The following is a 25,087-nucleotide window of genomic DNA, read 5'->3' on the forward strand; positions in this document are numbered from 1 at the left end:
AAAGAGATGCAGTTCAGGGAATAAAAGAATTCTGAGAGGCAGAAGTTCTGCAATGTAGCTGTGAGACAGTCCAGTCACGAGCGCTACCAGATGAAGTGTAGCATGGGGGAAGGCATGGAGAGGTGGAACAATGGATGCAACTTCGTCAGAGAATTTGCCATAAATGTGTCTGTAAAATAATGGAAGGGAGGCAACATTCCTTCTTACTTGTAGGGGAGGTATTTCTTTTGTAATAGTAGGGTTATTAATAATTCTAACAGCTTTATTCTGAAGTTTGTCTGGTTGTTTTAGTGCAACGTCTCCACATCCATTCTACTAGGGTGAGCAATATTCCAGCTGAGAGCACACATGACATAATTTATAGCTAGCTGCACATCAGTGAAGAAGTTACGGACTCTGTACAATAATCCAAGTTTCATTAATGCCCTTTTAGCAAGTGATTTAATATGACAGGTATGAATATTAGTATCACTGAATGTAATATAGGAATCATGCAATATCAGTACTTGAGTAAATTGTATACTTTTAGTTTTACTAGTATTAAATGGGACAGTGTAACTTTGTCCCCTTTCAGTGATCTTAGATAAGTTGATATATGGAGATTGCAGTACTGAGTTGTGATTTAAAGATATTGAACTTAATGACTGGGTGATAAAGTTTTTTTTTTTTTTATGCGAGGAAGAAGGAATCAAAGGCCGCTAGCCAGCAATTATTGTTCGTTCCAAGAGGAAAACAAAATACAAGAGAGAGCCCAATTCAAGATCCAATCATTTCGAGATGCCTGGACACACTGTGTTTGAAAGACTGGAGATCATAGGAAGCAGGAAATACAGACAGAAGGAGACAGTTCAAGAGCTGACCTGTTGCATAAATGAAGGACTGGAAGCAACGGTTGACTCTTGCATTAGAGAGTTGGACAGAAAAGGGATGAGAGTTTGCTGCTAGACGGGTGCTACGCGCTCGTCGTAGAGGCGGAGGAATGCATGTGGACAGTTCAGAGGAGCAGTGACCATTGAAGTAGTGATAGAAAAGAGATAAAGATGCAACAGTGCAACGAAGAGACGGAGGCTGAAGGGAGTCGGTAAGAGGAGAGTTAATGAGTCGAAAAGCCTTTGACTCATCCCTATTGAGAAGATCTGTATGTGGGGAGCCTCCCCACACATGAGAGTTGTACTCTAAACAGGGGCGGATAAAACCCTTGTACAGAGTCAACAATAATGCAGGGGTAAAGAAGGAACGGACTCGGCTTAGCACACCTAATTTCTTGGAAGCAGGGATGTAATCTGATCTTTCCAAGATAAGTCCCAAGTAAATGAAACTCCTAGCATGTTCAAGGATGATGCAGGATTAAACTGAATATTTTTAAACATTAATGGGTATACCTGTGGAAGATTATGTCTGGTTGATTGATGTAAAAACTGAGTCTTTGATGCATTAAAAGCAACCAGATTATTTTTACCCCAGTCAGAGATGCGAGCCAAGTCAGACATTAGGTGTGCTATAGCCTCATCCCTTGTTTGTTGAAGTAACTGCTAAGATGGATGTTGCGAGAACCGAATGGAAAGGTGAAAGGTGGCGTCATCAGCGTATGAGTGGATAGGGTTAGATGTACAGCTTAGAAGGTCATTGATGAATAAAAAGAAGAGAGTTGGTGATAGGACAGAACCCTGAGAAAGACTACTGTTGGTAGATCTAGGAGAAGAACGATGGCTGTCTACAACAGCGGCCATAGAACGACCAGAAAGGAAGCTGGTGACGAAGGCACAGATAGAAGGATAGAAACCGTAAGAGGGAAGTTTGGAAATTAAAGATTTATGCCAGATTCAATCGAAAGTCTTTCAGATGTCAAGTGCAATGGCAAAGCTTTCGCCAAAGTCCCGAAAGGAGGATGACCATGAGTATGAAAGGTAGGTGAGAAGATCGCCAGTGGAGCGTCCCTGACGGAACCCATACTGACCATCAGAAAGAAGGTTGTGATAGGAATGATGCTTTAAAATTTTTCTATTAAGAATTGACTCGAAAACTTTTGAGGTACAGGATGTTAAAGCAATTGGACGATAGTTAGAGGGTTGGGAGTGGTCACCCTTCTTTGGGACTGGCTGAATGAGAGCAAACTTCCAGCAAGAAGGAAAGGTACAAGTTGAGAGACAAAGGCGAAAGAGTTTGCCTAAGCAGAGTGTAAGCACAGAAGCACAGTTCTTGAGAACAACAGGAGGGACTCCATCAGGCCCATATGCCTTATTAGTATTGAGGCCTGTGACGGCAGAAAATTCATCAGCTGACGAAATTTTAATGTCAGCCATGAGGAAGTCAGAGGGGGGAAGTGATGGAGGAACAGCACCGGAATCGTCTAAGGTGGAATTGGAGGAGAAAGTCTGGGCGAAGACATCTACTTTATCAGTAGAAGAAATAGCTACAGAACCATCAGAGTAGAAAAGAGGAGGGAAGGATGATGAGGTAAAGTTGTTAGAAAGGTTTTTGGCAAGGTGCCAGAAGGAGTGGGAAGAATTCGAGTTGGAGAGTTGAGAGCATTTAGTACAGATGAAATTATTTTTAGCAGAGCGAAGAACAGACTTAGCAGGATTCCGGGCAGAAACTTATAAAAGATGTGATTCGGAGATGGGTTGGCTCCGGTGCCTTTTATAGGCCCTCTCCTTGCTGCGACAACATTAGAACAAGTGTGATTAAAACCAAGGCTTTCTTGCATTAGTCAGAGGATATGAGAAAGGAATGTATGCTTCCATGCCCGAGAGAATAACCTCCGTAATGCACAAGGCACACCCAGATGGTTCCCGGCCATGGAAACAATAATCATTCTAGGGAAAATCAAAGAAGTACTGGCTGAGGGCCTCCCAATCCACAGCTCCAAAATGCCACAGACGACGTTTCTTTGGAGAGTCCACAGGCTGTACTGGAGTGATAGGACAGGATAAGGTGATAAAGTTGTGATAAGAGGAGCCCAATGGAGAGAAAAGATTAACAGTGTAAGCAGAAGGATTAGTTGTAAGGAAAAGGTCAAGTATGTTGGAGCTCTCTCCAAGGCGGTCAGGGATACGGGTAGAGTTCTGTATAAGCTGCTCTAGGTCATTAAGGATAGAAAATGTGTAGGCTTGTTCACCAGGTGGATCAGTGAAAGGAGAGGAGAGCCAAGGGTGGTGGTGAACACTGAAATCTCCTAGAATGGAGATTTCAGAGAAAGGAGAAATGGACAGAATGTGTTCCAACGTAGAAGTATGATAGTCAAAGAATTTTTCACAGTCTGTAGAATTAGGAGATAAGAGAACAGCGCAGATATATTTAGTTAGAGAATGACAGGAAAGCCGAAGCCAGAGTGTAGAGAATTCAGAAGAAACGAGTTCATGAACACGAGAGCAAGATAAGTCGTTGCGTACATATACACAACAGCCACCTTTGGCTTAGAAATGAGTATAGAGAAAGTAGGAAGATACAGAAAAGGGTCTGCTGTCAGTTGCCTCAGACAGCTGAGTCTCAGTTAGAAAAAGAAGGTGAGGTTTAGAGAAGGAGAGGTAGTGCTCAACAGAGCGAAAGTTAGAGGAAAGGCCGCGAATGTTGCAGAAATGAAGAAGAAGAGAGTCAAGCAGCTCGAGTCGTCACCGGGAGAAAGGCGGAAGGTGGGGCCATTTATGGTCCCCCACCTGGGGACTCCGAGGCCATGTGTTGCGCTGCCATGATTTCTTTAAATTTTGGAAAAGGAAGTGTGATGTGTACTGTGCATGTAGTTTGGTGTTGATAGTTGGAGAAACATGTATTGGAGAACATGCTGGTCTACCTCTGTGTTACTGAGACACTGAAAAAGTTCAGCAAAGGGGGATGGTCGGGACATAGTCCCGAGGGCTGATGAAACGGAAGCTCCAGCTCTTCCTGTCTTCAGCTTTCCATCCACATTGGGAGTACTGACCTGCTCGACTGGTGCTACAATCTACTCCTCTCTGTGATATATTGAGTCATCTTGCATAGGAATTGATGGGATTATGTGTGACGGATAAATGATCTTAGATAAGTCTTGATATATGGAGATTACAGTACTGAATTTTGAGTTAGAGATATTGAACTTTATGAATGGGTGTTTAAGTGCGAATGAACTGTGAAGTGTTGAGTCATCTGCATATGAATGGATGGGATTATGGGTGATGAATAAGAGATCATTAATATGAATTAAGAATAGAGCTGGAGCCACAACAGATCTTTGTGGCATGCCGGCCTTTATCGTGTGGAAATTGGAATAGACATCATCTACTTTAACTCTTTTCTCTCTGTCATTGAAGTATGAAGAAATCAGAGGAACAAAAAACATTAGTTCATAGCAAGGGAGTTTGGAGAGCAAGGAACGGTGCCACACTCTGTCATAAGCTTTATAAATATCAGGGGCTACATCATTAGTTTCTCTATGTTCGTCAGTTGACTGATGGATGGTATGAGTCAGGAGATTATGTCAACAGTGGATCTTTCGTGACGAAAACCACACTATCACTAATTAAGTTGTAGAATTCACGATGATTAACTGTATGCCTATTAATTATAGTGTCAAATACTTTACCAAGATAAGACAAGATAGCTATTGGTCCGTAGAAAGAGGGGTCAGAGAAACTTCCTTTCTTTGGAACTGAGTGGATATTGGTTCTTTCCAAGAATCAGGGAATGAAGAAATACATATACATAGTCCGAATAATTTAGCTAGAATAGGAGTGAGTCCTGGGAAACACTTTTACCAAACAACTGAAGGAATTCCATCTGGACTTGGAGCTTTATTGGTTCGTGTATTGTCGAAGATGGATTTTACATGTGTCATATGTAACTTAAGTGGAAAAATTTCTGGAGAGTCAAGTTCTAGTACAGAGGCATTCTGGCTGACTTCCTCTAACCCATCCCAACTGGCACATCTTCCTGCGAACCCTTCCATCAGATGGACATTCCTGAGACAAATCATGAAAAACGTCTATTTTTAAACCTTCATATCTTAGTTAATACTTAACCAAAAAAAACAAACACACAAACAAAGTCATAATACTCACCAATCCTACGACTTTAAGCTGATTGCATCAGATGGTCCGTGAAGTGCGTGTAGGAAGATTGACTGAGTAGGAAAAGGGGTCATTTTTTTTTTTCCCGTGTCTGTATGCGTGGCAGAGGATTACGTGACACAACTAAGGCTTAGACTAACCCTCCAGAATAGTGACACTTTAATAACACTTCCAGAAGACCAAAATCCACCTCAAACGCTATTCGCTTCAAAAATTTTACTTAAGCGGCCGTACTTCCTGCTGCTGGGACTTGAGCTGCCTGGAATCACTGTCTGACTCACTCCTTCTTCATTTCTGCAACATTTGTGGCCTTTCCTCTAACTTTTGCTCTGTTGAGCACCACCTCTCCTCCCCTAAACCCCCCCTTTTCTTTTTAACTGAGACTCACCTGTATGAGGCAACTGACAGCAAAACCTTTTCTGTGTCCTCGTACTTTCTCTATACTCATTTCAAAGCCAAAGGTGGATGTTGTGTATATACATGCAATGACTTATCTTGCTCTCGTGTTCCAGAACTCGATTCTTCTGAATTCTCTACAGTCTGGGTTCGGCTTTCCTGTCATTCTCTGACTAAATATATCTGTGCTGTTTACTTATCTCCTAATTCTACTATCAAAAATTCTTCAACTATCTTACTTCTACGATGGAACACATTCTAACCATTTCTCCTTTCTCTGAAATCTTCATTTTAGGGGATTTCAATGTTCACCACCACCTTTGGCTCTCCTCTCCTTTCACTGATCCACCTGGTGAACAAGCCTACATCTCTTCTATCCTTAACCCTTTAACCGTGGGTGTCATCCCAGGATGACATTGCAAAGACTGGACCAAACCGCAGGTGTCATTCTCGAATGTTTGTGAATATTTTGAATACCCCGCGTTTTTCCTGGACCAAACATGCATCAGTATCTGTCCAGCTGTGTGAGTGACAACATTGCTGATGTGGCAGCGAAGTGCAGGCAATTACAGTGCCTTTTACCTGCCTCAGTGAACACAGAGTGGGTGTTTATCGTATGTGCAGTGTCCATATATGTTTATAGTATTATTATCAGAATGAGGTTGGCATTTGGTAATGGTGTGTGAGCGAAAAATAGTGATTACAACACCGCTGATATGGCAGTGAAGTCCAGGCAATTACAGTGCCTTTTACCTGCCTCAGTGAACACAGAGTGGGTGTTTATCATGTGTGCAGTGTTCATATATGTTATAGTATTATTATCAGAATGAGGTTGGCATTTGGTAATGGTCTGTGAGCGAAAAATAGTGATTACAACACCGCTGATGTGGCAGTGAAGTGCGGGCAATTACAGTGCCTTTTACCTGCCTCAGTGAACACAGAGTGGGTGTTTATTATATGTGCAGTGTTCATATATGTTATAGTATTATTATCAGAATGAGGTTGGCATTTGGTAATGGTGTATGAGCGAAAAATAGTGATTACAACACCGCTGATGTGGCAGTGAAGTGCGGGCAATTACAGTGCCTTTTACCTGCCTCAGTGAACACAGAGTGGGTGTTTATCGTATGTGCAGTGTTCATATATGTTTATAGTATTATCAGAACGAGGTTGGCATTTGGTAATGGTGTGTGAGCAAAGGTAATGGTGTGTGAGCGAAAAATAGTGATTTTAGATCGCTCACTTCTAATGGCACTGCCCATCCAGTGATAGTCAATGAAATCATGAAACCTACATCATTGCAAAGCCGAAGATTAGTACTTTCTAATGGTACCTGATTTTTCGCTCTAGATTTATTCTGTGCAGAGTTATAAAGGTTTAAAGTTTGTTTACATTTTGGCTGGAACCCCCGCGGGAGAGGCCAGTCGGGGCAAAACAATGCCCACGGTTAAAGGATTAATGACCTAGAGAAGCTTGTACAGCACCCTACCCATATCCCTGACCGCCTTGGAGAGAGCTCCAACATACTTGACCTCTTCCTTACAACTAATCCTTCTGCTTACACTGTTAAGCTTTTCTCTCCGCTGAGCTCCTCCGATCACAACCTTATCACCTTAACCTGTCCTATCACTCCGGTACAGCCTGTGGACCCTCCAAAGAAATGTCGTCTGTGGCACTTTGGAGCTGCGGATTGGGAAGCCCTCAGACAGTACTTCTTTGCTTTTCCCTAGAATGATTATTGCTTCCATGGCCGGAACCCATCTGAGTGTGCATTATGCATTACGGAGGTTATTCTCTCGGGCATGGAAGCAAACATTCCTTTCTCATATCTTTTCTCTAACGCAAGAAAGCCTTGGTTTAACCCGTCACGTCCCGAGGTTTTCTGCACCTCCGACATCCCCCAATCTCGAGGTATTTTCGATTTTTTTTTTTTTTGGCTAAAACCTTCGCTTTTGGTGAGAAACATCGAAAATTCACACTTGTTCTAATGCTGTCCGTAACAAGGAAAAGGCCGACAAAAGGTACCGGAGCCAACCCACCTCTCAATCACATCATCTTTACATTTCTGCCCGGAATTGTGCTAAGTCTGTTCTTCGCTCTGCTAAAAATAATTTCATCCGTACTAAATATTCTCAACTCTCCAACTCGAATTCTTCCCACTCCTTCTGGCACCTTGCCAGAAACTTTTCTATCAACTTTACCTCATCATCCTTCCCTCCTCTTTTCTACTCTGATGGTTCTGTAGCTATTTCTTCTACTGATAAAGTAGATTTCTTTGCCCAGACTTTCTCCACCAGTTCCATCTTAGACGATTCCGGTGCTGTTCCTCCATCACTTCCCCCCTCTGACTTCCTCATGGCTGACATTAAAATTTCTTCAGCTGATGTATTTTCCGCCATCACTGGCCTCAATACTAACAAGGCATGTGGGACTGATGGAATCCCTCCTGTTACTCTCAAGAACTGTGCTTCTGTGCTTACACCCTGCCTAGGTAAACTCTTTTGCCTTTGTCTGCCAACTAGTACCTTTCCTTCTTGCTGGAAGTTTGCTCTCATTCAGCCAGTCCCAAAGAAGGCTGACCATTCCCAACCCTCTAACTATCGTCCAATTACTTTAACATCCTGTAACTCAAAAGTTTTCGAGTCAATTCTTAATAGAAAAATTTTAAAGCATCTTTCCTTTCACAACCTTCTCTCTGATCATCAGTATGGGTTCCGTCAGGGACGTTCAGCTGGCGATCCTCTCACATACATTTCAGACTCCTGGTCATCCTCCTTTCGGGATTTTCGTAAAAGCTTTGCCTTTGCACTTGACATCTCAAAGGCTTTTGATCGAGTCTGGCATAAATCTTTAATTTCCAAACTGCCCTCTTACGGTTTCTATCCTTCTATCTGTGCCTTCATCACCAGCTTCATTTCTGGTCGTTCTATAGCTTCTGTTGTAGATGGCCATTGTTCTTCTCTAGATCTATCAACAGTGGTGCTCCTCAGGGCTCTGTCCTATCACCAACTCTCTTCCTTCTATTCATTGATGACCTTCTAAGCTGTACGAGTACATCTAGCCCTATCCACTCATACTCTGATGACTCCACCCTTCACCTTTCCATTCAGTTCCTGCACCGTCCATCTCAGCAGTTCAACAAACAAGGGATGAGGCTATGGCACACCTAATATCCGACTTGGCTCGTATCTCTGACTGGGGTAAAAATAATCTGGTTGTTTTTAATGCATCAAAGACTCAGTTCTTACACCTATCAACCCGACAAAATCTTCCACAGGTATACCCACTAATGTTTAAAAATATTCAGCTTAATCCTGGATCATCCTTGAACATGCTTGGGGTTTCATTTACTTAGGACTTATCTTGGAAAGATCATATTACATCTCTTGTAAAATCTGCTTCCAAGAGATTAGGTGTGCTAAGCCGACTCCATTCCTTCTTTACCCCTGCACGGAGCGCGAATATGCCCGCGGGTGCCACAAGAAAAAGCAAAACAACCCTGCGGTTAAATGGTTAAACTTCTCATATTCATGAGCAATAGACCCGGTATGAAATAATGAGGCCTTTAGCATTTCAGCTGCTGTGGAATTTGGCTTAATATTTGCTTTAGTATGCCAAATCTTTTCCCCATCACTAGCAAGCTGCAGCCTATGTATCTGGGTCTCACAGTCTCGCAAAAACCTGTGAATGTCATACTCATCTTCCCCAGTAAACTGCAAACTCAGTTGTGTTGTAGGTAGCACCTTTATACAGTCTGAGTTCGAAGGTGCCTGAGTAACAAATGGTCCTTGGGACTTTCTAACCGGTGCTACAGGAGGTAAAGTTTGAGGAAAGCAAGCAGTAGTCAAGTTAGTGGTTGCCATGTAAGGTATTCTGCCATAAGGGAGGAGGGTTTACCTGAATTTGCATGCCAATACTGTTAGTATTCATGCCCCATGGATTAGTACAAAGATCCTGGGTTTGCATGCCAATACTGTTAGTATTCATGCCCCGTGGATTAGCATAAGGAACATTAGAAAATAATCTATACTGTCCATAAATTTGTGGGGTGCTATACATAGCTGAGGTGTAAGTGGGTATGTGAGTGGTTGTATTACTATCAGAGATCAGTGGACTTTGAGTATCCGATTGAGAGGCCAAGGGTGCTGTTGTAGCCTGTTCAACGTCCACAGTCTCCTCTATACTAAGTGTGCCTTCTTCAGTGAGACCAGTGGCCATTTTGGACCTAACTGAACATTCAGGGACTGTTGAATAAGAACAAGCAGAATGCAAATGCAAAGTGTTCAAGTCCTCACTATCCAGTCCCTCAGAAGTGTCCTGATCACTTTGAACCCCAAGATGTCCCTCACTCATATCATGTAGAGTTTGAATACTCTTATCCAACGTCTCAATCCACTCACAAACTTCTGAGCTAATTCACTAGCTCCTTCTCTTGTGGTTGGTTGTCCCCTTAAGTTTCATCCCCACTTCTTCACGGTATCCATCTAATCCTTGTCAGATTATTCCCCTCCCAATCACAGAAAGATAAATGACATACACAGATAGGTTAGTTATGGATTTTAGTAATAGAAAATGGAGCACAGAAGATACACAGAAAACACATCTATTTAAGGGGGAACTGAAAAACCTTTATTTTTACACACATTACCAAACTAACATGTGCTGCTTAAAAGGTGTATGTCTGTGGTTCACTATGCATGTACAATACCTAGGTGTCAGATGAATGCTGATGTTCCCGATAGATTTGCACTGCAGTTCCACACACTCTACCAAGGTTTCTGTCTCTCCAACCGCACGAAGATGTTCCCTCTTCACTCGCCCTGAGGCGACTGGTTGTGGTACACTGGTACGCTGCTGCCCCACACACTCGCTCTGCCTCACTGCCTCCGCACCAGGTTTGCCAGATGTCATCGGATGACACCACCCCTCACCACGCTGGCCTCGACGTACAGAGATATGCCAAGATACACGAGAGCGACATAATTCACCATTCTTGGTGAAGGCAGAGATGATCTGGAAAGAACGAATTCACTGCTCCAATATTTTTTTCTAATCCCACTTTATCTCACCCCACAATTAGTCTCGTTGCAAAAGTGAAAGTAAAATTTTCTGTTTCACGTGTAGGATCAGTGAGTGGTTTTCCAAGGGTTTCACTACAGTAAATCCCTTTGGGACTTTTTTGCATCCCACCGCTGACACCAAAATGTATCAGCTGGTTGGAAACGCACAGCTGACCACCAATATGTATCAACTTAGGTGTGATTCCTCTAAGTTCCAAGCAGGGCATCAATTCATGTAATGTTCCTGCTGGTTGGAAATCACTAATTCCCAGCTGGACTCCCGAGTCTCTCTCTGCAACAGATGGCTGGAATCGGTGTAGATCCTGTATTAGAGAAATGGTAGCATCTTCAGGTGACAGAAACTGGAGCAGATTGTGTTTTTATCTCTCTCTGTTCACCACTGAAAGATACAACTGCGACAAGAGAGAGTTCAGAGCAGTACATCTCTCCTTTACCAGAGCTGAAAGTAATCTTCTACAGCTGCATGGCCTCCCCACTGGGACTGGCCTGAACTCAGCAGTTATTAGAGATGCCATCTTCCACAGACAACTGGGATTTGTATGGGAGTAGAAGTAAGTTACAACTCTACCATGCACATTATACACCTCAATAAAGTCGTATTAATTACATTAAAGTATACCAACAGGGTAATGTGTTTCCCCAAGACTTAAACGTATACACAATTCATATTCTTCTATCGCCTTCCCTTACCCTCATGTGTACGTCAAAAGTGCTGACTTTCTCAGGTTTGGCGCTCACCTTCTTCCACACCATGCTTATACTGAAATGGCATTTGGATCTTCACCTCAACACTACAACACTTTTCCTCTAAATATGAATAAACACAATGTGTATAGTAGCGAAAGACACAGTTCCATTGTGGAAATGATGTTGGCACCAGAACCAGGTCCATCTGCTTCTTAGCTACATTCTTGTAATCCAGTTACACACTAAATAATAATGATATAAAGTACAGTATACAAATAAATGGTAAATATCTCACTATCAAGCTCACACAATACAAGGGAGATGAGTGGGAACTTAGGACGTGCTCGTCAAATGAGGCCAATGGCATCACACTCGCGTGATCAAATGCGACACCTCCTGGGGGACAACAATACTTAATACTAACCCGAGGCAATTTCTCTATTTTCGTCACTATATCATTTGTGGGATATCACTTTTTCATGTTTCAACAAAAAAAACATCAATATTGTCAAATTTCTTACAGAATTCCCTAGAGGGGGGGAGAGGAAGAGGGAGGAACAACAGCACTGACCACCCGGCACATCTGACAGTCAGTGAGCGAGAGACATCGTTGCTCATGGTATGCCAACATTGTGTGGCGGAAAGTGGGGGAAGGATGACGGTTTACACAATTTAAGATTATCATTACTATAGACTAGTGATAGACTCAATGTGATGCCCTTCCCCTTACAATTTGAATCGGTGGAGAGGCGCCCTGCAGTCCTGATGGACCTAGGTTCGAATCCCGGCTGGGGCAGGGGACAGTTTAAGATTTTGAATTTCATAAAAAAAAGTTGACTTTCCTGATCTACCAAATGACCTGCCGACATGTCATAAAAATACCCATGCTAATACCAATACACCAGTTCTGTATGAGACAGCCCTAGCATGTATTCAATATGGATGGTGGGTGTTAGCGCCGAAGTGGTGACATGTGGAGGTGTAGGAGGACTACTGGGACTTGGGATAGGTCGCTGCCCCCAAGATATAAGCCCTGAAGCCTTTGCCGTGAGTTGGACACATGAAAAAAAAAAAAAATCCTGAAAAAAATGACATTCCCTAGTTACACTAATTACTCTCCAACAACCTCTCTCAATACCCTTGCATCGAACAAGCACTGAAAATCATCATGCCTCACACCCCATTGCACATGTATAAATTATGCTGGATTACGAGACCAAAGGCACATATTCCAACCCACGCGAGATTTTAATATTATAAAAAGACTAATACTAATAAATTACAGGTAAAAAAAAAAAAAATGGTTTAAGCAACTACGTAACTTAATCTACATCCTGATCACATTCACATGGAAACAGCCATACCCCGGCCACACACTCTCACTAAACCGAACTTTTAGTCATAAAATGAACAAGATACAACTAATTATCACTTCCGGGCACTACATTTGGGTCATAAGGATTCCAGATATATAGGTAATGGCGAGGAAAAATGAAAATTATGGGAGTAGTTCTTGAAGAAACAGATAGGTAGACAGAAAGTGAAATATATATATATATATATATATATATATATATATATATATATATATATACCCCCTGGGAGTAGTTTTTTTTTTCAAGAATACTCCCCCAGTATCCCTGCTTGTCGTAAAAGGCGACTAAAAGGGTTGGCAGAGGGTTAGTGCCCCTCCCCGGAAAGGACTGACCAAACGATGACGACCAAGGACCGGACAAAGGACATGGTTATCGGAACGTGGAATGTAAGGGGAGCAAATGATGAGGTGAAAGAGAGAGAGATTGTCCAGGTGCTTGAGGGTGCGAAAGTGGATGTATGTGGAATAACTGAAACAAAATGAAGAGGAGAAAGTGTGAGAGAATGGGAGTATGGATGGGGTATATGTGCAGGAGTAGGTGAGAATGAGATGTCAAAGGAAGGAGTATGTATAGTTGTGAGTAAAAGATGGAAGAAGAGCATAAGACAGTATAGATCAGTTGGGTCAAGGATTGTGTGGGTAAAGTTGAAAGTTGGAATACAAATGTGGGCGATTGTGGGTGTGTATGCGCCAACGCAAGATCGTGCTAGAAGAGTGAGAAAAGAGTTATGGACAAATGTAGAAGTGTGCATGGAAAAGTTTGGAAGGAATGAGAGAGTGTTTTTGATCGGTGATATGAATGGTAAAATTGGGAATGTGAAGGTGGATGGAATAGTTGGTGAGTGGGGTGTGCCTGCTAAGATAGATGAGAATGGGAGTGCGTTAGTGGACATTTGTGCTGGGAGGGGGTTGGTGATAGCCAATACCCTCTTCAGGCATAAAATGATCCACAGGTATACATGGCGAGTGATGAGAAGGGTGGGTGGTGAACTGAATGAAAGGAAGGCAATGATTGATTATGTGTGTGTGGATGAAAGGATGCGAAGATGTGTAATGGATGCAAGAGCTTATAGAGGTTGGGGGACTGGACTTTCTGACCACTACTTGGTGGTGGCCAGAATTAGGATTCAGGTAAGATGGAGGAATAGAAGAAGGGAAAGACGAGAGGAAGGAGTAGTTGCAAGGAGAGTGGAAAGTTTACAAGAGGATGAGAAAAAGGCAGAGTATAAGAGAGAAGTGGAGGAACGATTGGGTAAATATGAATTGGAGCAGATGGGAGATGTGGAAGGTGTGTGTAGGATATTTACAGAAGAAATATGTGCAGCATGTGATATGATGTGTGGAAGGAAGAGAAGACGGAGGGGAGTGCAAGGAACAGCGTGGTGGACTGAAGAGGTGAAACAGGCTGTGGCACAAAAGAAGAAAGCATACAATGAATGGAGGAGAAATAGGGGCGTGGAAGAAGTTGAGAGGTGGAAGAGAGAGTTATAATTAGAAAGAGAGAGGTGAAAAGATTAGTAAGAGAGAGTAAGAAGAGAGTGGATGAGGAATTTGGAAGAAATTTGAGTGTAAAGTGGAGGGACTGTAAGAAAATGTTCTGGAAACAGGTGAAAAGAGTAAGACATTGTGGAAGTGAAGTTAGCAGGGGAGTGAAAGATAAAAATAGTATATTACTAGTGGAGAAGGGAGAAAAAGTGAGCAGATGGAGAGAACACTTTAAGGAATTGTTGAACATAGAGAATGGAAGTAATGCGAGTATAAGTGGCTGGGGAATGGCTGGGAGAAGGAGGGAGGTGAGAAGACAGGAAGAAATCAGTAGGATAGAAGTTGTGGAAGCAATGAAGAAAGTTAAATCGGGGAAAGCCCCAGGAACTGATGGAGTGTGTGGTGAAATGCTGAAGCATGGGGGAGAGATAGTAGTAGAATGGATGTGGAAGATGTGCAGATTGGCCTGGGAGGAAGGTAGAGTCCCAGAGGATTGGAAGTCAGCTATAATTATTCCCTTGTACAAAGGAAAAGGGGAAAAAGAAGTGTGTGGTAATCATAGGGGCATTTGTCTTCTTAGTATAATAGGAAAAGTGTATGGTAGGATACTTATTGACAGAATTAGAGAAATAACAGAGAAATTAGTTAGAGAAGAACAGGGAGGCTTTAGGAAGGGAAGAGGTTGTGTAGATCAGATATTCATTCTTAGATCTTTAGTGGAAAAGTTTCTAGAGAAGGGAAAGAAGTTATATGCGGCTTTCATGGATTTGGAGAAAGCATATGACAGGGTGGATAGACAAGGATTGTGAAAAGTGTTAAGAATATATGGAGTAGATGGAAAGTTGTTCAATGCTGTGAAGAGTATGTACGATGGTGCAAAGGCTGCAGTGCGTGTGGATGGTGAACTAAGTGAATTTTTCTCTTTGAAAGTTGGGTTGAAACAGGGATGTGTCATGTCTCCATGGGTGTTCAATCTGTACATGGATGGGGTAATAAAAGAGGTACAAGGTAGGGTAGTGGATGTTGGAGTGGCCCTGGTGAGAGAGGATAGTGTTTGGAAACTCCCTGTACTGTTGTTTGCAGACGATACTGTGTTGTTGAGTGAAGACGAAGGGGAGCTGCAAGGCTTGGTGGATGAGTTTGGGAGAGTGTGTAAGAAACGGAATCTAAAGGTGAATGTAGGGAAGAGTAAAGTGACGGTCTTTTAGAAAGGTGAAGTCAGTAAATGTATAGCGAGGTTAGATGGTGAGGAATTGGAAAATGTGAGTACGTTTAAGTACTTGGGTAGTGTGATGAGTAAGGATGGAGGTTTGGAGGGTGAAGTGCTTGAAATGGTACAGCAGGGAAGAAAGGTTGCTGGTTCTTTGAAAGCAGTAATAAAAAACAGGGACGTGAGCATGGAAGTTAAAAAGTTACTACATGACAGTATTGTGATACCAACTCTAACGTATGGAAGTGAAGCTTGGACGTTGTTGGAAGGACACAAGTCAAGAGTGAGAGCAGTGGAAATGAGTTATTTAAGAGGAGCCTATGGAGTCACATGGAGAGACAGGCTGACGAATGACAGGGATGTGTGTTGAACGAGAGATGGTGATTGGAAGTACCTTGTTTGAGAAGAAAGATATTTATAAGTATACATGGGTGAGACAGGAGGGTGGAAGGGTTGTTGATAGAGCATTGATGGACTATGTGGTTGTGTCTAGGAATGTTATAGGAAGGTTTTTGGATGTGAGAGTTCTGAGAGGGGACGGTGGAGGTATGTCTGACCACTACCTGGTGGAGGGAAAGTTAAGAGTAGGTAAGAGATGGGTGAGAGCTAGGAAAGTTAGGTGTGGCAGGGAGGCTTTGAAAGTGAGTGAGTTGGATAAAAGAGAGAAAATGATAGAGTATCAGGAGAAATTGAAAGATGAGTGGAATGCAGTGAAAGATCAGGAAAATGGCAGTGTGGAGGAGGAATGGCAGTTGTTTAAGAGTGCTGTGGCAGGGCATATGGAAGAGGTGTGTGGTGTGAGATGAATGGGTGGTGGTGTAAGAAAAGGAAGTGAATGGTGGTGCGAGGAAGTAAGTATGGCTGTGGTTGAGAAGAGACGTGCATATGAAGTGTGGCTGTAGAGGAAGGATGAGGTGTCATATGAGAGGTATAAGGAAAAGAGGAATAGGGCAAGAAGGGCTGTGCATGTTGCTAAAGTGGCAGCAGATGAGAGGTGGGGTAGGCAGTTGACTGAGAATTTTCAACAGAATAAGAAAATGTTTTGGAAGGAGGTGAAAAGGGTGCGAAAGGGTGAGTCTGGGAAGGAAGAATGAGTAAAAGCAGAGGATGGAAGGATGTTAATTGAGATGGATGCAGTTAGGAAGAGATGGGCAGAGTATTTTGAAAGATTGTTAAATGTAGAGGAAGAAAGGGAGGTTAAGTTTGTGGCGGATGGAAGGGTGCAAGAAATAAATGTGTTGGGAGAGTTGAATGATTCTGTGATCACGAAGGAGGAAGTGGAGGAGGCAGTAAAGGAGAAGAAAACAGGGAAAGCTGCCGGTATGGATGGGTGTGCTGTGGAATGCCTGAAAGGTGGTGGAGTGACTATTGCTGACTGGTTAGTAAGATTGTTGAATGTGTGCTTTGTGAAAGGTATGGTGCCAATTGACTGGGTAAGTGCTTGTATTGTCCCAGTGTATAAAGGCAAGGGTGATAAATATGAATGTACTAGCTGTAGGGGTATAAGTCTGTTGAGTGTTGTAGGTAAGGTGTATGGTAGAGTGTTAATTAACCCGCGCCGTCCCGGCGACGTGAATTAACGTCCGCACATGATGTGCACTCATGTCCCGGCAACGTGAATTAATGCGGCAACATTGCAAGTTGCATAGTTTTCAAATTTTTCAAAAATCGTGCCTGATTTCTGTTTCGCCCACCTACGCAAGCCTCACCTACTTGCCGCCAGGCGGATAATCCCCTAGACCCAGATTAACCTCTCCAGACCCTTTGATCCTCCACTTACCTCTCAGCAGTCACCCAGGTCAGATATGGCGTGTCGTGGGCTGTCAGAGGAGGAGATACAAGTCGCCCTGGATACCTTTACAGGGGATAGTGATTCCCCAATGGACGACGACACTCTCAATGTCGATTATGTGCAGCTTGAGGAGGTAACCAACTGCAGTGATGAGGAGGTCCCTTCTCCAAGGAAAGTCAAATATATTACATATAGGAGGACAGGAGACAGCCAGCCTGCACCACGTGCTGCATCTAGGCAGCAACACCTACCATCAGATGAGGACGAGGACGAGGATGAGGACGAGGAAGCAGTACATGGTGGCATATTTTCCTGGCTGGGGAAGGAAAATATATCGCCACGTGGGACTGGGACAGGCGTCACATCGCGACTGTTCCACAGGTATGTTCCTTCTATGTGTTCTGTGGCAGGAAGTAGTGGTGTGGGGATGGTTAGGGCAGCAGAAAGTGAAAGTGTTGGGGCAGAAGAGCCCAGACAGATTCGTGAAAACGAGAGTGGTGTGGAGAAGGCAACACGTCAACGTGGTGTTCATGTTAGGCGTAGTGTGAGTTAGAAGAAGGTGAAAGCACTTGTCTAACATGTAAATGGGTAATATGTTATATTCGAAGTATTATAAAAGGTGAATAATTAGATTTTGAGTTGAAAAAATAATGACGGTACCTGAAGTCACGTGGTAGCGCTATTGCTATGCTCATTCTTTTCGTAAAGCATGTACATCTATAAAAGCAATTGTATAACATGTAAAGGGGTAATATGTTATATTGGAAGTATTATAAAAGGTGAATAATTTGATTTTGAGTGACCTGAACTCACGTGGTTACACTATTGCTGTGCTCATTCTTTTCGTAAAGCATGTACATCTATAAAAGCAATTGTATAGTTACTGTAAAGTTAGTATGTAAGTTGAAAAATAGTTTAAGTTGAAAGTCATACAACACACATTTAGTTGGTAAATAAGCGCTATGGTCCTTTCACTGCAAGAAGTCCGTTCAGGGTGGGGCCCACCTGGTGAATCACCTCTAGCGATGCTGCCAAATCAACCGTAGTACATGCCTCTCTCTCTCTCTTATATCCCATCTATGTGCTATTTGAAATTATTTTTTATATTCTGTTTATAATAAAGGAAGCTATATAGTACACTGAGTATCACTTTTTAGAATTATAACAACGATTTGAATGAATTCTACGACACGTGGCAGTGCTTTTTTCCCATGTTGCCACGCCGAGGTCGGCGAGGGACCCAGGGTCAGAGAGAGGATTAGGCCTACAGGGGAAACCTCTTAAAAATAAAACGCGCCTAGACTTTTACCTCTTAAGTGGTGTGGAAAAAAAGTTCAAAATAAATAATAAATATATACAATATATATATATATATATATATATATATATATATATATATACAGAGAGAGAGAGAGAGAGAGAGAGAGAGAGGGAGGGAGAGAGAAACAGGTGGGATGGGGGTAGGTAGAGTGATAATCCGATAATTGGTGGTTAAATTGGCAACGTCGCACTCGGGGGAATTCCAACTTCTGCCACACCCTGAACGGACTTCTTGCTGCGAACGGACCATAGGAAGAATTCTGTTCACGGTGTAAGAGGAGTGGAAAATTCCCCAAGGGCTTTAAATTTAGCCACCAATTATGGGATAAGCTGTCTCCCAGTGTACCACCATCCCACCTCACACTCTCTCTCTGTCTCTGTCTCTGTCTCTGTCTCTCTCTCTCTCTCTCTATATATATATATGTTAGGATAAGGCTTACTGTAAATCGTGTACTACTGTGAAAGCAAATGTCTGACATGGAAAATGCCAGAATGTAATGTGAGAAGTACTGTAAAGGGGGAGAAAATAAATTCAGAGGTGAAAAAATAATGACATGACATGATTTTCCTACGTAAATTAGCGCTACTTCTATGCTAATTCTTTTCATAAAGCATGTACTTCTGTATAAGCAATTGTCTAACATGTAAATGGGTAATATGTTATGTTATAATTAATTAAAAAGGTGAAAAAATAGAATCTGAGTTGAAAAAAGCATGAAAGACCAAGTTGTCACTTGGTAAATAAGCGCTATTCTTATGCTAATTCTTTTCATACAGCAAGTACATCTATAAAACTAATTGTATAACATGTAAGTGGGTTATATATTATGTTATAAGTAATATAAAAGGTGAAAAAATAGAATCTGAGTTGAAAAAACATGACAGAAAATGATCTCACTTGGTAAATAAGCGCTACTTTTATGCTAATTCTTGTCATAATGCCTCAAAATATGTACAAACAATTATGTAAAGTTGAAAAAGGTATGATGTAATTGTGGAAGTAATATGGAACATGAAAAAATACAATAGCTGATGAAATAACAATGTTTGCTACCATCGGTGACATAATCGACCGATTTTGCTAGGGTCGCACAATGGTACATACCTTATTTCTCAGTTTTTTTTCTGTATAAAACCCAATATACTTGTGGTATACATATTTCCAACATATGAATACACGATAATAAACGTATACTGCATCAGTTCAGAGTACCCGTGCCACCATAGAAAACGTACGGTGAAAAGACTACTCATAGAGCATGGCAGTACCTGTCAAACTTACGTGCTCCAGGTAAGCCATTTCTGGACCCAATGGACACCTTTCTTTGTGATTTTCCTTAGTTTCTGACCAAAAGCGAATGTTTGAGCAAAAAAAAAAAAAAAGGTCCAAAAAAGCCGGGACTGGGGCGGACCAAAGCTCAGAAAACGTCGGGATTGGGCGGGTTAAGAGAGTTAGAAAGGACACAGAGGGAGTGATTGGTGATGAGCAGTGTGGCTTTAGGAGAGGGAGGGGATATTTGGACCAGGTGTTTGCTGTGAGACAATTGTGTGAAAAGTATTTAGCAAAAGGCAAGGATGTGTTTTGGGCGTTCATGGATTTAGAGAAAGCGTATGATAGAGTTGATAGCGAGGCTTTGTGGACTGTTTTAAGATTGTTTGGACTTGATGTTGGGTTACTAAAAGGTGTGAAAAGTTTGTATGTAAACAGCAGAGCGTGTGTAAGAGTGGGAAATACTGTGAGTGATTGGTTTCCCGTGAGAGTGGGGCTGCGACAGGGATGTGTGATGTCGCCTTGGTTGTTTGATATTTATATGGATGGTGTTGTAAGGGAGGTGAATGCAAGAGTTTTAGGTGGAGGTCTGAGTCTGGTGAATGTTGATGGTAGAGAGTGGAATCTGAAGCAGCTGCTGTTTGCAGATGACACTGCACTTGTGGCAGATTCAGAGGAGAGATTGAGACAGTTGGTAGAGGAGTTTGAAAGGGTGTGTGAAAGGAGGAAATTGAAAGTAAATGAGAATAAGAGAAAAGTGATGAAGTGTACGAGGTTGATAGATGGTAGGAGGATGAATATAGTTTTGAATGGTGAGTTACTTGAGGAGGTTGAGTGTTTTAAGTAATTAGGGTCACATGTTGCTGTGGATGAAAGAATAGGTGCAGAAGTGAAGTTTAGAATGAAAGAAGTAGGAAAGATGCTGTGAGGAATGAAAAAAGTGTTTAGATGTCATTTGCTTAGAATGGATGTAAAGAGAAGGCTTTATGAGGGTGTTGTGGTACCGACTGCGTTATATGGGGCTGAAACATGGAATATGGATGTAGTAGAGAGGAAAAGTTTGAATGTAATGGAGATGAGGTGTCTGAGGAGTATGTGTGGAGTGACACGTATGGATCGAGTGCGAAATGATGAAGTGTGAAAGACAACTGGAGCTGTTCAGGAGATGGCTGATCGAGTTGAGCAGAGGGTGATGCGATGGTTTTAGCATATGGAGAGAATGGATAATGAGTGATTAGTGAAAAAGATAACTAGATCTGATGTGAGAGGTGTAAGGCTGAGAGGAAGACCACGAATGGGATGGATGGACAGTGTGAAGAGAGCGTTGGATGCAAGAGGGATGTCTGTTGAGCAAGGAAGAGTGGCTGCGCGTGACAGAAATAAGTGGAGAGAAACTGTGAATGAATAAATGATGACGCAGCCCTGAGGGGATATTCTCCTGCATTTGGTCTGATCAGCTGATCAGGTCAAGTGTGGGTAAGGGGATGGGTCTATTATGATGTGGCATGGGTAAGCCATCTCTGCTGTCAGGCCCTGCTGCGGATGTCACTGATTACACTGCGCAGTTGACCCTCGTGTGGTGTGGTGCGGTGAGGATCTGTCCCTTATCCCCTTTGGGCCTAAGATGCAAATGAATGTGTTTGAGTCGATGAGTAAATTGGGAGTGTGTTGTCCTGTCCCTGCTACCTCCCTTTCCTCTGGGGGAAGCAGCCTAGGTATATAGATAGATAGATAGGTTTTGAAAGCAAGAAGCATGTAAAGGGACTAGTGAAGAGGAAGCAGAAGGAGGTAAATGATGATCTAGGAAGAAAAATGAAATCAAATTACTCTGAAAATAGGAAGTTATTGTGGAAAGAGGTGCAGAAATGTCGAAATGACAGTGGAAAGAGATGTGAAAGTGTGAAGGATGCTAGTGGCAGATTATTAACTCATGGAGATGAAGTAATGACCAGATGGATAAAATATTTTGAAAGTCTGGTGAATGGGAATGGAGAGAGCAAAGCGACTGTTAACATGATTGGGTTTGGGGGTGTACAAAGAAAGACTGCAGTTCCAGGAAACGTGACACTCGCACAGGTGAATAAAACTGTAAAGCAAGTGACAAATGAGAATGCAGCTGGGGATGATGAGATGAATGAAGAGATGATTAAGTGTAGTGGAGAAAGCGGAATGAAGTGCGTATTAGAGATATGTTAGAAGGAATGGATGAGTGAAACTGTGCTAGTAGAGTGGAAAATGGGAGTGATTGTACCCCTGTACAAAAATAAAGGTGAAGGAAGTGAGTGCAAGAATTATCGTAACTTAAGTTTACTGAGTGTGGTAGGGAAGGTTTATGGAAGAATTATTATAGAGAAAGTAAGAGAGAGATCAAAAGTCCTGGTGAGTGATGAACAGGGTGGCTTTAGGAGCGGCAGAGAATGCGTGGATCAAATATATGCAGTAAGACAGATAGTGAAGAAGCCGTGTGAGAAGAACCATAAGGTGTTTATAGCATTTACGGACCTTGAAAAGGCATACGACAGAGTGGAAGAGAAGCATTGCAAAAGTTTTTTTTTGAATGTTTGGTGTAGATGGTAAGCTGCTCAGTGCCGTCAAGAGTTTTTATGATGGTAGTGAGGAATGCGTTAGGGTAAAAGGGCATCTAAGTGGTTGGTTCACGATAAATGTGGGCTAGCGTTAAGGTTGTGTGATGCCCTCTCGGTTATTCAATATATACTGTATATGGCTGGGGTGATGAGAGAAGTAAAAACACGAGTAATGGAGGAAGGGATGGCATAGGTAATGAATGGTGATGGATGGAATATATCAAAGTTGTTGTATGCTGATGATGCAGTGCTACTTGCAAATACCGGACAAGAGCTTAGTAGACTAGTGTAGAGTTTTGCTGATGTCTGTGAGCGTCGTGCCTTGAGAACTGATTTAGAAAAGTGTATAGTGATGTTTATTGAGGGAGAAGGTGATTCCCGGTGTGATGTTACAGTGAATGGAGAGAGACGGGGATTGGTAAGAAAGTTCAAATACCTAGGTACAGGGATTGCAAAGAGACCAAAATGTGCAAAAGAAGTGGAAAGTAGAGTGACACAAGGAAGGAAAGTAGCTAGTGCTATGAAGGCCTTGATAAATGACAGAGGCTTGACGCTTGCACGAAGGAGTGTTAGTGCCAGCTTTAACATACGGATGTGGGATTGTGGTCTGACATGAAAATGAAATGTCTAAAGTAAGAGCAGTGAAGATGGGACTGCTGAGGAATGTATGTGGAGTACAGAGAATGGATAGGATACGGAATAATGTGATTTGTGAAAGATGCGGAGTGAGGAAGTCTGTGGACACCAGAATCGAAGAGAGTGTACTGAGATGGTTTGGTCAAGTGGAGAGAATGGATGACAGTGGAGTGGTGAGAAAGGTATATCTAAGCGAATTTGAAGGAGGGAGGAGGCGAGTAGATCAAGAAGAAGGTGGAGGGATATGGTGGATGAGTGTGTGAGGAAAAGAGGTATGGAAGTTGGTGAGGCTAAGGAGCTGACAAGAGACCGAGCTGAGTGGATGAATTTTGTGTGGAGATGGGCATAACCAGGGATTTTGCACCTCTTTTTAACGTGACAGGGTTCAGATTGACGCTGTCAGGTAGGTATATAGTATGTGAAGCTACAGAGTGTGATGAAATATTTTTGGCCTAACTGATTGAGCCAGGATTCCGTGGGCTTGAATGATGAGTGAATAGAAGCGTGGCCCATTGGACTGGGTAAACTTAGGCGGTCTGGACGTTGCTACTCCCCACCCTGCCCTAGGATGGGAAAGGAGGTCCGAATGATAATGATTATTATTATGATGATTATCACCATTATTATTATCTCGCAACTTTTTGTCTTAGCCTTTCATCACACGTATTTAGGATGTGAGAATGCACAACACCATGACCCTATTATACTGACCCAGTTTCACTGACCTTTACCTATTTTTCAGTGTCACAGGTCCAAAAATGTAAAAAAAAAATAATGAATTTTCAACCTCAAAAACCAAAACAAAAATGAGGCACTTCTTGACCCAGTAAATTTTGTTTTGTCCCGGACCAGGTCTGTATAATTTTGATGGCAGTTTGACCAACGGTTTTGGAGTTATTACAAAAAATGAAAGTTCAGCAATTTTCTCATAGATGGAGCTAAGTCACTGTCTCTGACAGTTTAATTTTCTAGTTATTATTATTATTATTATTATTATTATCATTATTAATATTATTATTAGTCTGTCACTTTTTTTCTTCGATTTCCATGATACCTATTGAGGATGTACTGTACAGCACCATAACCCTTTTACACTGACCCAGTTTCAGTGAGCATGACCTACTTTTCAAGGTCACAAGTCCAAAAATGTACAAAAATCACGAATCAGATTACTTTACCCCCAAACTGTTATAGGTGCATGAACACAGAAAGAAATCCATGATCAAATTTTATTCCAAATATTTGTTTAGAAAAATAATGAAAGTCATTCATGCATGACACTGTGATATTTCGAACACCCTTCTTTAAACAAAATGTTCAACTACTCTTTCATACATGAAAAACTAAATAACAAATAAGGCACTTCTTGGTCCTAGAAGTTTTTCTGTATATTTTTGGTGGCAGTTTGACCAACGGTTTTGAGTTATGACAAAAATATAATTTCAGCAATATTCCCATAACTGAATATCAGTATCTGTCTGACAGTTACTGTCTTATAGTTATTGTTATTTTCATCATCATCATCATCATCATCATCATTGTTATTATTATTATTATTATTATTATTATTATTATATGGAGAGGATGGAGGGTGAGAGACTGACTAGCGGAGTGTATGTGAGTGAGGGGAAGGGGGGGAGAGGGAGGGGGAGGCCGAGGATGAGATGGAGGGATGGAGTGAAGAGGTATATGAGTGAGGGGGGGGTGAGTTGGGAGCAGGGCAGTGAAATGGCTGGGGACAGGGCGACGTGGAGGCGATTTGTTTGTGGCCACCTCGTACGGGATTGAGGCGTCTGGCAATAGATAGATAGATAGATAGATTATTTCATCACTTTTCGTCCTCGACTTTCTTCATACTTATTGAGCACCATGACCCTATTACGATGACCCAGTTTCAGTGACACTGACCTGCTTTTCAAGGTCACAAATCCAAAAATATCAAAAAATCATGAATTTTCAACCTCAATTTACTCAACATCTATTACAGATACAAAAACATGGAAGGAAATCCAATGATAGAATCCCAATCAGTTTTATGGAAAAAATGTGAAGGTCATTCATGTGTGATATTGCAATATATATTTTGGAAACCCCACTTTTCAATTATTCTTACACACACACACACACACACACACACACACACACACACACACACACACACACACACACACACACACACACACACACACACATACATACACACACACA

This window comes from Coenobita brevimanus, chromosome 30 (assembly GCF_032717465.1).
Source record: "Coenobita brevimanus isolate Jiangsu-jjx chromosome 30, ASM3271746v2, whole genome shotgun sequence".
NCBI classification, from domain to species: domain Eukaryota; kingdom Metazoa; phylum Arthropoda; class Malacostraca; order Decapoda; family Coenobitidae; genus Coenobita; species Coenobita brevimanus.